Source organism: Scatophagus argus, chromosome 10, assembly GCF_020382885.2.
Source record: "Scatophagus argus isolate fScaArg1 chromosome 10, fScaArg1.pri, whole genome shotgun sequence".
Lineage (NCBI taxonomy): Eukaryota > Metazoa > Chordata > Actinopteri > Scatophagidae > Scatophagus > Scatophagus argus.
In genome coordinates this window covers 18,995,658-19,005,833 of record NC_058502.1, presented here as the reverse complement: position 1 = coordinate 19,005,833, position 10,176 = coordinate 18,995,658, and the positions used below count along the sequence as shown (strand labels likewise).

At 40.6% G+C, this 10,176-nt stretch overlaps 1 long non-coding RNA gene across 1 annotated transcript; it reads right to left on the bottom strand.

Moving 5' to 3' along the window:
- Positions 1 to 9,137: 9,137 nt before the first annotated feature.
- On the bottom strand, positions 9,138 to 9,853 carry LOC124065549. The gene is made up of 3 exons (XR_006844443.1): positions 9,668 to 9,853; positions 9,395 to 9,560; positions 9,138 to 9,295 (listed from the first exon to the last, which is right to left on the bottom strand). It is a non-coding gene; the product is annotated as an uncharacterized LOC124065549 (long non-coding RNA).
- Between the last annotated feature and the right edge of the window lie 323 nt (positions 9,854 to 10,176).

The following is a 10,176-nucleotide window of genomic DNA, read 5'->3' as shown; positions in this document are numbered from 1 at the left end:
AGAGTTACAGGACTAAGACTTGAAAGAGATCACCGTAGCCATTGCCAATGTGAGAATGTTTCTAGAGCTAAAAGGAAGATCTTACACCTAGTTCCACTCTGAAACACACTCCACATGTTGTTAAGGTCTCTTACTTAATTATTTGGTTTGACTTGTTGTGGCATCTGGTGATGTTAATCTTATTGTAGTTTCTTTTGCCAACTTTCCACACTTGATCTAACCTGCTAGCGTGAGGCTGTTCCCTGGAAACCTGCTGTGGATATGGGTATTGCATGGCACAAGATTTCACCTTCTCCCCTGGATTTTCAATGGCCAGCAAGAGCTCACTTAGTTATGAGAACTCCAGGACAAGGGGATATACTGTGAGCACCAGCTTTCCAGTGGATACTGTAGTAGGCAGCACCTGCACCTTTTTCTTCTAAGAAGAGACTCTGTTGCAAAGAATAAAACTGTAACCAACAGTAAGTCAAAATATGCCCACTAACCATATTACAGCATGCAAAGTGAGGGAATGGTTTCCTTATATCTGCTGTGGTTATCAGAGCGCCTTCAGTTATTCAGTTCCACACAATCAACCACAGCAGTCTTATCAGATCGGGTTGTTTAGCGCAGTATCTTATCTTATGTGGTTCCCCGCTTATTGTCATGTGCAGCCGCAGAACATGAACATACCAATCATACTTCATACTCACTGCCTCTTTCACCTGTGTGCAAACACACACACACACACACACACACACACACACACAAACTACCTCTATCTGGCCCCTACTTTGCCCATCTGCTAGATCACAGCAGAATGGCAGCATTTAGCCTCTATTGAGAGGCCCCGTGCTGGGCGTTCTGGAGTGATCCATAATCTGCCCTGAGATCTGTGTTTCTCCCTGTGGCCTGTCAGCACCATGTAATTGGGCTCAAATTGGAAGCAGGATCTGAGCTTGTTTATGTAACAAGCATTTTGTGTGATAACGACACTGTGCTGTCTGGTTTGTCTGTCTCTTTTCTCTGCTGACTTACATCCAAACCTCCTGTGAGACTTGGAGGCAGCAGGAGTGGTCACTTTTTTGACGGTGGCCAAATTAATCATTTCAGGTACAGAAAAGTACATTTGTATGGTCAGGTAGCTTTGACCCTTGATGCCTCAGCTGGTGGATTTCGAGCTATATTTCCTGATTAAACTGACTTCTCTCTGTGTGTACCTTCCTCCCCCTCTGTGTGTTCTGCATCTTCTGCCTAGTTAATGGGATATTTTCTCAGAGGTTATTTTGGTGGAATGGCTACAACCTGGTGGTGGATTTCAAACCCATGTTCACACTCTTGTTAAGTCTATTCCTCTTGGTACGTTTCTCTGCTGCTCTGTCTGCTTGTATTCTTTTGTGTCTGACCTCAGAGATCTCGTTGAGAGCCCATGATGAGTCATAGCTCAGTCTGGAGCCTCTGCATCACAGTGGGGAGTCAGGAATACAGAGCAGCTCTGGCGTTTTACCCACACACACCGACACACACAATCACACACATTTGCACGTGCAAATGTGTGATTATGTGCAAGTACGTATAGACATACAAGGTATAGCAAGAGAGTGTGTGTGTGTGTGTGTGTGTATTTCAGATTGAGCTGACGAGTCACTGCAGCAGGAGGAGTGTTTTCAAAGGTGAACACATTTGACAAGGTGTAAGCTCATGAGCCGTACCGACTAATTAACAAAAAAGAATATTCACACACTCAATGTCTGTGAGTGTGTGCACACGCACACACTCACAGACATTGTTATTCATAATAATGCCTCATTCCCGCCTGCAGATTATCTCATTGTCAAACACTGATCCTGTAATATGCAGCACTGTGACGTTCCTGTGATCTTATTCACTTTTGCTGGAATCGTCAAGAGCCCTTCACGTCCCTGATTAATTTCGCTTGGCGCTGCGATTGAAATTCACGCTACTACCTAACACACCGCTACATTAAGACAGTTTCCGCTGTTGTATTCCTGCCATCTCTCACCATGTATTTGAGTTTCATCTCTCTGTGACTAAAGAGTGTTTTCCATTCTCCCACCCCTGCACCTCTCGAGACTGCAGTGGGATCTCACAAGAACAGCATGCTGTGATGTATATTTCAGCTACTTCCTTTAGCAAACCCTATCTTAAAAATCCTGTTTTTCTCCCAGTCTTTCTTTTTTCTCGTGTGCCGCTGCGGTGGCTATGTAGTCGTGACGTAGACCTTGAAAAATGCTTAGCTGGGAGCTCCTGCATTGGCGAGATTCTTCTTTCATCTTAAACAAGTTTCTGCTGCTCCCCTGATCAATGAATTAGGTTTGAGATGTGACACCATGCATCAGAAGTGAATAAAGGGCTCCAGAGAGGAGAAGCTGTCTCAATTTACCCAGGTGAGCCTCACTGGGAGTTTGGATGCATTTGGCCTCCAGTAAGTGTAGAGATGAGTCATGGTTCAGACACATTCTGCCTCAAGCAAATAAGCCACATATCCTGCAGCAACATAATGCTGCCCATGAATAATACCAGGCAGTAAACTCTCAGCTGCACGGACAAAACAAAGCAGGTGTATTTGGACATGCAGGACCTGCTTTGTGAACTCACTGCAATAATGGTGGGGAAAATAATTGATAATATAATAATAATAATAACAATTTAATATTACACTTTTATACATTTGTGGTGCTTGCAAGGGACAATTAAAAAGAAAAAGAAAAAGAGAGAATAACTGATATTTTCTAGAATGGGTCAAGCTCCAAAGATGTTGGATCCCAGGTATCCCAGGTCGTCAGATACTGAAGCAGCTTTGTCTCACTTTAGGCACAAAAACTACTTGGTTAGGTTCAGGTTCATCTTTGGACTTGTAAACTGTAAACACTGTGTAAACTACAGCTGCATTCTGCAGTAGGTTTGATATACTCACCTGTCTTCTTTTTGCAGACTCTTCACTTCTTGTGCCAGTGTGTCTTCCACTTCTCTGATTACCTGTTTTGCCCTAATGTGTTGTCAATCATTCCTGCTCTGCCGTCATGGAGGATCTTGCAGTACCTCAGATGGACTTTGAGGAGAGGAGGCTCTTGGAGAGAAGAGGTGTCTGAAGGAACGGAAACAAAAGTGACTTCAAGTACATCTCACTTCCTACCAGGAAAATATGAGATGAGCTATATGAGATGGAATGCAATACTACGACTACAGAATATGTTGGATAATTTAATTACAAAGTGTTGTGGCATCACACTAGGTCTCCAGTACCAGGTGCATCTCTTAATGCCAAATTAACCTTCCACGTGGTGCTATTGTTCCCCCTACACAAACATTATCCCAACCTGTTACTTACCATCAAATAATCAACGCAAGTATTAAAGGCATTAAAACTAGATCTAACTAGAACTAGAACTAAAACAAAATCACATTAGGACATTAATGGTCAATATTGTCAAATATTTAATTAATACTAACTAACTAATTCTATCACACATCAACACACCAATTGTCACACACTTTAGGTGTTTTGGGTCCTTGGGTCCAACCTTGGGTCTGAACAATTCTACTGCCTTAACGTACCCGCCTGCAGCTCAGTGCTGCTTTCAGCCAGTTCACTCTGATACCACACACACAGTGACTGTAAACTGATCTGTTTTTACAGATTACAAGTTAGAGTGATTTGAGATCCTCTGTTTCAGTGAATCTGTGCATCCTTTTCTGCAAAAAAAAAGGATAAGGATATAGTTCAAAATAAATTCATTAATCAACGGCCGTGATAAAGTAAATTGACTAAATTGACTTTTCAAAGGTGGCACAGAAGCACACACACACACACACACATACATGCGCTCTCATCTGTACTTCCCAGAAAACATACAGTCATTGACTTCTATTTTCAGCCTCTAAGTGGTGTTCCTATGAGTGATAAGAGGCAAACTGAGGGATGAAAACAGTCCACTGAGTCAAGCTCTTCCAGATGATTAACTTTCAGTCCGAGGAGCTCTCAGTATTTACTGTTCACGTTCTCATCTATTTGACCACCAGCATCATAAAACAGCGTAAAACCCATACAGTCTGATTATAATGTAGTCTAGATGAGAATTCAGATTAGCTGCTTGGTGTCAATCAATTACACTGGCTTTGGACACCTCAACATCAGAAGTAAATGACACAAAAAAACAGCCCTGAATGTAACTGAGCATAACATTAGCTTAGCTGAGCAAACTAGCAATATCCCCTGATGCCAAGTCATGAGGCTGTGCATTGGAAGGTTCTGGAGTCTACATATTTTATTAATTCCTGATAATGAACACCTTGTCAGGCATTATCTTTTACTTATGCTTATGTGAGAATCCTTTTTTTTTTGAGGGAAGAGAATCAAAATCCAAAAGATGCCCATCATGGTTGGATCCTTTTAGTAAGTCTAGTTTAGGGGCTCTTCTTCATAAATCATGGAACTTGAGTGATCTGTTAAAGACTGCCTTTTTCTGCTTTTATTTCATTTTATGTAAAAGGTTTTTTTTTTTTTCATAACTGGAAGCTGTCATTGTGAGATTTCATACCAAAATGGTGCTCAAGGTAACACAGTTTAATCTGTGTTTTCATGACATGTTGAAGTCTCTTGCTCTTATTTTAATACAATTCAAACATGTATTTAATGTTACAAAGCGTGAACAGTTTAAAAATGGTGCCGTCAGTGTGAGAGATGGAAAGGTGTAGAATGGCAAAAGAGAAACACCTGTGGAATTCATATGTTATCTTTGTTGCTCCACACAATTGCAGCATTGCAGGAAATGCAGCATACATGGGGGTTAGGGCAAAGAGTGGCAGCAGCAAGAGAAGAAGAAGAAAAAAGTCCATGTTCTCGGAACCTCTTGTATCGCATTTCATCAGCAGTCTGCTCCATGTGTTGGGCTGGAGAAAATGGAGAGAGTGGGTTTTTATGGCATACCCCTGTAGAGTAATCAGAAGCAGTGGCTAAGCAGAAGTGACAGCAGCGGTTTGGGATTAGGGTCGGTAGCTGCACACAGCTTGCTGCTGAGAAAGAGAGAAAGGAAAAGGGGGAGGACGGGAGTGTGCCGGTGGGCAGGGGCCAGCTGGCGGAGGGATGGCCTCAAGGCCTGGGTTAAAACAGAAACTTTCATTCCTGTATCGGAAATAACACATCAGCAGCTAAGGCTGATTAACCACCCTCTTGCCTAAAAAGGGAGGTGGTCTGTTTTTTGACTCTTGTGCAGGATGGCATTAATTAGCAGGTGTCAGAGGACTTTTTATAAAGTGAAGATTATGACAGGACCCTATTTCACTCTGGACTCTGAGTGACCTTGCGCTCATTAATGAAGTGCTGCAATCAAATGTTAATGCTCCTCTGAGGTTTTGGATAATGTTTGGCCCATAATCAATGTGCTAATGTAATGCAGGCATAACTGCTAATGTTTGGCTTCCACGGACACTTGTGATGGGTCTAAATCCTTTTACAATCACTTTATTTTGGGACAGAAAAAGCAGAAGTTCAAACAAGTGAGGAGCAGAACACTCCGTGGTTAGAAACAGCACTGGTATGGTTGATATTAGATGCTGCTTTGCCATTTTATTTGTCCCTCAATGTCAATTAGTCTTTACTTTCCTTATTTAGTACCACTGTGAGTTAAATAAGATAAGACTGTCATTCATTATAAACACAGAAGCAACTGAGTGAAGATAATCTCAAATACGCTCACCTGATACAAGTACAAGATAAACTATTGTAAAAGTAATGATTGTCATCTGGTGTTCAGTCTACAAAATGCAGAGGTGTGATGTATGCTTTTGTAGCCTTAAGAAATCATTGGCACATTAAGAGAAAACTGTACAGGAAACTTTATCCCCATGTCCTTAATAAAGGAAGCAATGATCAATACGTAATGATCAATGATCAGTAAAGTGTATGTTGTGTGTGTATTTCTGTGTGGCTTGGTCAGTGGTGGAAGAAGTATTGAGTGAAGAAATACTGATTTTTTTGTGGGGAAAAAAACACAACACTACTTACGTTAATTATTATCATAAGCAGATAATTTTTTTGCATGTTTTCAAACCTGTCTGAAGGGAATCTTTAAGTTTGTCACTGAGCTGTAGAACCAGCTGACAATCAGCAAATCTTCATATTTGGTTGTTTTAATTGGTTGCATTTTTTCTTTCATTTCTAGCTCAAATGCTTTTTTTTTGTTTTTTTGTTTGTTTTGTTTTGTTTTCAGGACACACCTGTAGAAACCCAATATTAAATGAATAAATAAAAATATATACTAAGTATTGTTAAATAAATAAATTATTAATTTTGATCAATAAATATTAAATATATAATGTAACCATAAAATAATCCAATAAATTTTAAGTTTGACTCACTGTTTAATCCTCCTTATCACATCACAGGGCCAGTTGTATGTGTGACGGGCGAATACATTTGTAAAATAATAAAGTTAGTTTAGATTTTGAAGCTTTATGACTTTTGCATTTTTGAATTTTTTAGGTTATATCTGAATTAATTGCTTCAGGCAACAGCAGAACTGTGCCTCATATGGAATAAATGTTCAGACATTTAGGAGTATGACATAATTTTGTAATATTTTAAAAAATTCATAATAAGAGAAATGTTGATTGTGACAATTAATATGTTTTAATATAAGTAACTTCACTCACACCTAGTTATAAGCATTCTGGTACACTAACTAACAAAACTACTTCTACAGCACTGCTGTTTACTTCCTGAAACTACTACCACCTCTGCGTCCACTGCTCCTACCACTGCTTTTTCAGTTGCTTACAGATGGTTGATTCAATCTATATTTTGTCTAGTTATTTAAGGTGGAAAATTGCAATGCCAATTTATTTTTTTTTTTACATGGAATCATTCCACAGCATCTCACCAGTTGAAGGGCGGTTGACTGCAGTCTGATCTGATTCAGTCAAAGGTGATACAACTGAAAATTCATCAGCTGAGGATGCAGTGATTGTATCTTTATTAGTTGAAACCGTGTCAGACAGGTCAGTTGGTAGAGGGGGGCTGCCTCTACTGCAGCTTCATTGTCATCAGCCAAACCCACAGAAGAACCCACTGTGTGTCTTCATCACGTGAGCCACCAGAATCTGAATCTTCACCATTCATGTCACTAGTAGGTACATTTTCAACACTGAAGCTACTGGGAGCTGAATCTTCCACCACTGAGCATGTGTTATTTGACTCTGATCTCTCGCCTGAAGCTTCATCTACAGAGGCAGTGTCATCAGCGAATCCTGCAGTGCTCTCTGAGGCCTCATCACCTGCTGACATGGCATCATTTAGTCCAGTCACTACAGGTGCGACCGATGTATTTTCTGACAGTGGCAACATCAGCTGAAACAGCAGCACTGCTGTCGGAGGCCTCATTACTGGAGCAAACAGCAAGTAAGCTTTCAACTGAATCTTCGTTACTTGGTTCAGCGGAGGCCACATCTGTTGAGCTCATGGTTTCTGAAGCTCTGACAGCTGTATCCACTGCAGCTGAATCATCATCCTCCATTGAATCTTCATCCGCATGCTGGGAGGCATAAGAGAGGTCTGCTGATTCTGCTGCAGGAGAGATGTTCACGGGGAGTGACTGAGGCAAATGCTCTGGATGAGGGATGACCAAATGAACAGATGAATAAATCAGTCAACCAAGGGCAGTATCACACAAACTTCCTAACTCGCAGATCTCATCTTAACTGTTTTGTTACCAAGGTAACTAGGGAGGGGCCCAATTAGAAAAAATGACATGGCAGACGAACAGTTACTGTGTCGATGTTTCTATCCTAACTGCAGGTTAGCATCCTAACTTTACAAAACAGGAAAAAAACTCTCTTAACTTTAGGATAAACATTAAGTTGCCCTAATTGTTCCACCAAGTAAAGTTAGCTAATTTTTATTGTTTTTACTTAAGCTATGAATTGTCAGCAAGTGGAATTTAATCACATACTGTAGACCCACACAATGTTCTGATGACGATCATGTGTTAGGCGACGCAGGCTACAGGGTTAGAGACACAACTGCAAGCAGCTTTGGAGAAGTGGCCATGGTGGGTCACCCTGTCGTGATATAACTGATAAACATGCTTCTTTTTTCCTTTTATCTGCTAAGTTGGCATTGTTGTAAATTTCGTAAGAAAGAACATCTTTATATTTCTTTACAGATTTTATCACCACCTCCAACAAAGTTTGTTAGCTTGACTAGATGAGAAAACTAACATCGGTTGTTAGGGTTTTTTTCGAACTGGAAAAAAAACCCATCTTAAGATTTAACCCATCCACCTAGTAAAGTGTCTATCCAAGTATCTGTATGGGCTACAGTCTGTTTCATGTGATCCCTTACTGAGAGCTGGTGTCTTCATCATCATCCAGTTCTCCCAGGGTTAGAAACAGGTGAATCAGAACTGCACTTGTTGTTATTCTCTTCTGAGGATTCTGCTGCAGCATCCTCTCCAGGTGGCTGACAAACATTATCTTCTCCTGAACCTTCTCCTCTGGGTGCAACTGCATATGGAAACAAAGTTTGCTCAAATTAATTCACTACCTAATTCGTTATTGGTGTTAATTCATGATGTGTACAGTACAAGAACCACACACCGTCACCACCATCAGACAGCACAATTGGGTGGAGCTGCTTCTCAAATTTTGGGCACATATTTGGGAAGGCTGTTCATTGTTTTAAAAATTGCAAATAAATAAATGTGTCTGTTGTTTTTGATTTCAGTGCAGGACATAGTTAAGTGCCTTTAGCTTCCACGCTGTTCTGGTGTGGACTGAAAAAGAGCAGGCGTCACCAAGAAGCTCAACTATGGGCTGATTCCAAGTCACCACCCTAATTTTAATCTAGAAATACAATATGAGTCCATAATAAAGTCCATCAGCCAAATGTTGTGGTAGTTATATAGATATATTAGACTGCATACCAATGATAGCATACCTGAGGGGAAACGCAGATGTTCACGCTGCACGGCTGCCAAAACACTACCCAAATACCACATATCTACTGCCTCTGACGTGGGAAGGCCAGAGAGTGAAAGACAAACATTGTCAAATATTATTTGGTAATATTAGATCTGCTAGCTTAATAAGGCCAAAAACATAACAATGAAAAACTGCAAAAGCACAAAGCCCACCTGCGTGTGATATGCGACATGATCACATCGCACTTTACAAATCCAAAGTCACTGAGTCTGAGCCTGAAGAGGTGGTCCTTTTGATTCACCAACATGACATTATGCAGCTTAACATTAGTGTCACTGACACCAACAGACTTTGGAGACTCAAATGCAGTGAATAGCTGCAGAGACAGGAGGAGAAATAAAGACACTGTGGATAAGAATTTACAAGGTTAGATATGTAATTGAATATGTATGATAGAATGATCAAATGCACATACCTGCTGTGTGATGGGTTTAAGTTCCTGAAGAGAGACTGGGCTGCCACGCTTGAGCAGCTTATGGAGGTTCTTGTGTGAGACATGTGTGCCCTTTGTGTTCAAAGCCCCAAAAGAGCCAAACGATGTTGTCTCGATCCAGACCATGGATTCTTTTCAGCATTGCCAGCTGCAGAGAAAACAAGATATTATTCAGAAGATACAGCCAAGTGATTAAATGTTCAGTATTTAATGAACTGTGCTACACAAAGATTCAAAAAGTTTAAGATGAGCTACCTCTTTATTGGGTTCCTGGGAATCATTGGTTCTCTGTGAGAGGATCTTGATGACCATGATTTCTTTAGTTTTTATGTTTTTGCACTCAGTGACTTCACTTAAAGCAGCCGCTAGACCTGAAGCACACAAGCTGGTATTCGCTGGTACTGCTGTACAGCACGTCCTGGGGTTGTATCTCTGAGAAGCCAGGTTCTTTGACAGAAATATGTGTTCAGTCATGACATTCTGTTCACAAACAGCTAAAATATCTGGTGCGTAAAAATACAGATTATTTACAGATCATCTAAATGATGACCACCACTCAGCACTATTCACCAACACAAAGAATGTCTGCCATTCTCACAAAACTGCACTGTTTTTGTGAAGATCAGGTTTCTATATTTATCCTGAGACTAAAAGCTGAGATTTGCTTATACAACTGCTTGTAGATTGATTGAGCAACCAATTTTTCCTTGTTTTTTTGTTTCTACTGTGTGCAGCCTGATCTTGCAGTTTTACTGGTATTTACT